We start from the raw sequence: 5,537 nt of genomic DNA, 5'->3' as shown, positions 1-5,537 counted from the left end.
TGGGATAATTTTTTACCCATCACCCGGTCCCCACCCACCCACCATTTTAGGTGGTTTCATTTGAATCACCATAAGTGCGTACTCGGCGCCACTGATGTTATGGTGTTTAGAAAATGCTTATGAAAACATTCAGACATTTTCATTCAGCATGTAATTTTACTATCCAAAATGTTTCTGACAAAAATAAAAAAAAACACATTGTAAAATCTTTATATTCTTTCGCTCCGCTCAGAATCTAAAATTACGTAATAAAATTTTTAATAATTTATTTACGAAAATACAAAATATATATATATATATAATATATAGGTACAATTACACAATATATATGTATGCATAATATAGCATATACACTATCTTTCTATAATAGAGATATCAGAAAAAAGTTGATGGTATAAGTATTTAACGAATGAAAAAAATTGTGAAAATTATATGGATAAGAAATAATTTAAGAAATATACTCATGTCGAGAAGAAATAATATTTTGAAAAAAGTTATTATGTACCTGTGTTTTAAAATTAATTTAATTAAAAAAAAAATATTGTTATTCAAAAAAATTCTTAACAATAAATTACTTAACTTAGAAACATAGAACTTCTAGCCTTCTAGGTATAGGGCAATAAGAAAAAAAAATAATTTTGTATAAAGTATAAAAATGTATATTTCTCATTTTGGAACTCACTTAAACATAATCGTAAACTGTTTTTAAAATAATAACTCAAGTCTTAGATTTATCTAAATGAACAGATCATGGCACGACCACTGGCATCAATTAACAATTTATTGTATTAATTCAATACAGATCATCAAATTTTTTTTTAAATAAAAAATGTTTTAAAATAAATTATAATTTGATTATATTATCAAAAATAAGTTAATTTTTAGGATATTTCTTAAAAATTTTAGTGATTTTTTGATATTTTTCATAAAGCATTAAAATCCAAGCCCTGCAGGTTATCACTTATAATCAGTGACATAGTTATATAGGAATGACAAGCGTCAAGCACGTTTTTGATTAACAAATTGTACAAATTAACAGTAATGTGTATATAATTTGTCAGAAAGGATTAGTAAATGTATACCAGCGGCTAGCAATAAAGAATTGTGTACCTTTATAGTTTATATCATACGTAATTGCAATAAATGAAACATACATGTTTAATAATTTAAAATAATTTTTAATTCTTATAGAACATTAAATGTAATTTACTTTTTAGAAACTCCAGTAACCCATAGCAGTTGAGACGGTGTTGACACAATCTTATAACATGTCACTGAATTCATGAAATAATTGAACAAATAATCATTATTCAATAATGTGATAATAACAATTACACAGTTAGGTACCTCAAACAAAATTATAATAAAATATTAAAACATTTTAATTCTCTGATGTACATAAAAAGATCAATTTATTTGTTAAAAAATTTCTTTTTAAGATATCAATACATTATCTTACTTTTAATGTGTTAGAATAGTAATAACTCAATTTTTAAGAATTAAAATCTTTAAATAATCGATAGTAAGTACGTAAGTTTGTCACTCATACGCTTATCAAACCTCTAACATTCTATTCTATTTTTAAGCTATGTAGGTAACTTAACTTTTTAACTAGTCACTGCCCGGTTTTGCAGACAGTAGTTGGACCGGCGTTCAAGCAACAAAACTATCTATTAGTTATTAGTATATTAACAGAATGGTTCCCTACTTATATTGTAGTTAAATGTTTATTATCAAATGTAACACTATTACACATAGTATGTGCTTCATACTTAATACAAATAAATATAAATGAAAAACAAATAATAATACATAATTGCATAAGGAATTCAAACTAATGATTTGTTAGTTATAAATGTTCAGTCATGATAACATGAAAACCAATGTAAAATAAAATACAATATTAACAATTTTAAATATCAATTCCGTTAGAAAAAATAATTAATAATATGTGGCAAATCTTTTGAAACAATTTTGTAGAAAAAATGTATTTATTAATTTTAGTACTTAGATGTTAAGATGACGCTACACAGATATTTGTTGTTTCTGTCTTACAAGTGCGTAATATATGAACTTATGAATCTTTATGGTAAGAACATAATCTGTATTTGCAAGCGAGTTTTTTTTACAATAATTCAGTTTTTAAGCGAATTATGCAAATTTTTTAACTTATGCTATATTATAAACGCAAAACTTGCTAAAAAATGAACTATTGTAAAAAAAACTAAAAACAAATAAAGTTCTCACCATCAAGTTTCATAATAGGTAAATTCAATCTAAAATTATAATTAAATGTGCTGAATTGTCGAATTATTTGATTGCGTTATAATCTATCTTCATATCCATCCATTCTTTTTATAGGGAACAATATCCTCTTCATAAAAGTATGTCCTGTAACAAAATAAAAAAATAGTATTAATATATAATTATAACAATTTATTTGATATTTATAATACACGCCAACACTAATAATCTGGTATAAGTCTATAAAGTATTTAAATATAATAAAATAAGCAAATATGTTAAGTATTTTAATTCAATACTTGTTATAATTAGTCAAGTTTGCACGCATTTATAATTTTCAATTTTTATTAAAATTAATATTATTTTATATTAATATTCGTAAAGTTTTATTTCAAGTCAATTGTTTGGAAAAATTACTGATAAAAATTAAATTGGTGATAGTCAAAAATGCACTAAAAATAATTTATAAGGATAAATAAATTATAATATTTTAATTGGGCGATTACGTGTAGGTACTATGGTGTACTCATAGACTTATAAACTAATGGACAGCGCATTCCACTCTGCCCTACCATCAATGCTAGGGGATCATTCAGCCATATAACTGAGTGAGAAAGAATATTAAGTAGTGAGGGAGCCCGCAAAAAGAACTGCATACATTTTACTAATTTGTTTCTTTTCTCGCTCACTTTATATCTACCCTTGACTTCTCTTTCTAAGCGCAGTCCATTAGTTTATAGGTCTATCGGTGTAATTCTGTAAATTAAAAACAGCATTGCACAATCAATATTCTCTTCTTACTAGTGTGAACATTTGGTTGCTTAACTTGGATAACAGCCTGAGTAGTTCTTAGCCATGCAAAACAGTTGCTATGTTTTATATTTGTAAGACGGAGACAACTCATTCAGGTTTAGCGTCCGTTGATAACCTTATAGTATTTGATGTGCGTTTCTCGTATAGCCCACGTAACGAGTTTGTCCAACAATTATATATATAAAAAAAATACTATATTAAATTTAAATATAATATAATAGGTATAGGTACAACAATTATTGTATGGGTATTTATATATTTTATAAGTATTATTTATAAAAATGATACATACCAAAGGTAAATGGGAAACTTGATAAATATCCCAGAGTTGTAATTCACACAGCCACTCTCCATTTGAATATTTGAATAACAAGACATCGTCATTCACTTTCATACAACGTTCGTTCGGGTAATTATTCGACCAAGTGTTGTGGCATGATCAAGCTTCTGTTATAAATTTAAGTCAACAACATTATTCAAAAATCAATTAACACTATAGCAGTCGATTATCAAGTCGGGTCAAATGAGCAAATTTACCTAAAACAGTAGGTAATGGCTGAGTAAATTGTGTATTTTGCGAATATTGTGTGTTTTCTTCTGATGGATCTTCCATTATTGAAACAATTAATGAGTTTATCAATGCACCTGAGAAATAATAACAATAATAATATTAATATAAGTTGAATTACTCAAATCTTAAGTGCACAACAGTTGAAAAGTCAACAACGGAACTCGAGAGGAACGAACTACAAAAATTATAAAACAATGACTGTCACTGGATGATAAACTACAAATATTTTGGATCAATGTGATGGTTGTCACCAACGTACTCAATGTGTTAAATGAGTTCGTACCACAATTATATTTTAAAAAAATACCTTGAAAAATACTAAACAAAATTTAACCCATTAGCGCCCAAATTATTTTTTTTTAAATAGAGCCTCTAAGGGCCAGTTGTACCGTCTCTGATTGAAGTTAACCGGAGTTTAATTGGCCAAATTTGCCTGGTTAAATATGTGTTATCAGCTGATTAAGCTTCATCGAAGTTTAACCGTAGGCGGTACAACTGGCCCTAAACGTTGCATATGTTATCGCTGGGCGCTAATGGGTTAAATATAATATAATAGGTATAGGTACAACAATTATTGTATAGGTACCTATATATTTTGTAAGTATTATTAATAAAAATGATACATACCAAAGGCAAGTGGAAAACTTGATAAATATCCCAGAGTTGTAATTCACACAGCCACTCTCCTTTTGAACATTTGAATGCCATGACTTCGCCATTCGTTTTTATACAACGTTCGTTCGGATAATTCTTCGACCAAGTGTTGTGGCATGATCAAGCTTCTGTTATAATAAATTTAAGTCAACAGCATTATTCAAACACCAATTGAAACTATAGCAGTCGATTATCAAGTCGGGTCAAATGAACATACTTACCTAAAACAGTAGGTAATGGCCGAGTAAATTGTGTACTTTGCGAATATCGTGTGTTTTCTTCGATGGGTCTTCCATTATTGAAACAATTAATGACAAACGAAACGCAGCTGAGAAACGACAACAATAATTCAATCAATAATTGTATCAATAAAAGTTGAATTACTCAAATCATAAGACGTGCACAACAGTTGTACAGTCAACAACCGAACTCGGAAGTAACGAACTACGAAATTCATAAAACGATGACTGTCGTTGGACAACACACAATATTTTGCCGAGTAACGAATATACGACAATAACACAAAATATCATACAATAATTTATAAAACGGTGACTGTCATTGGATGACAAACTTAAAAGTATTTTGGCGAATTGAACCGAACGGCATCTTCTCCCGATATGTTCAAATTTCATTATCATAATACTTGTCACTTATCACTCGGGCGCATCGAGATAGATAAGCAAGACTGTCCTCGTATTAAAGAATGGACAAGCCATGGCTATATCAAAAAAGTAGTGGGTAAGTGTGCGGAATGGGGAAGAGAGAAAGATTGCTTCTAATTCTAACAGTGGTCTAGTGTAGATTCTAAGGATTCTAATGTTCTAAGGATCTAAGGTCTTAACTCTTAACATCGAAATAGATAACCAATAGTGGAGCGAACTCTTACCAATATCGTCCGTGAGACGAAAACGAGCCATGTCTTGAACGTTACCCTCATCTCTGCAGGGAAAAAAAATTGCCGTAAACTTGCGAACGTACTAGAAAACATAAACGCCTCAAAATAATTTAGGTACTCGTACGATTTTAAAAGTTAAAAATTATTTGTACTCGTTAACAAGCCTACTATTTACAGCGATATAGTTTTAAACAGAAAAATAAAAATAATTAGCTACACAAAAGTATAAAACGAATAATTCATGGTAATTAATACAATAATATAGACATTTATCGTGTTTACAGCTAACCAGTTACCTAAAACATATTAAGCAATAATAATATTATAATCCAAATTTTATAGAATATAAATAATTTA

Source organism: Acyrthosiphon pisum, chromosome X (assembly GCF_005508785.2).
Source record: "Acyrthosiphon pisum isolate AL4f chromosome X, pea_aphid_22Mar2018_4r6ur, whole genome shotgun sequence".
NCBI classification, from domain to species: domain Eukaryota; kingdom Metazoa; phylum Arthropoda; class Insecta; order Hemiptera; family Aphididae; genus Acyrthosiphon; species Acyrthosiphon pisum.
The sequence above is the reverse complement of the archived record's forward strand: the minus strand, read 5'-3'. Positions refer to the sequence as shown.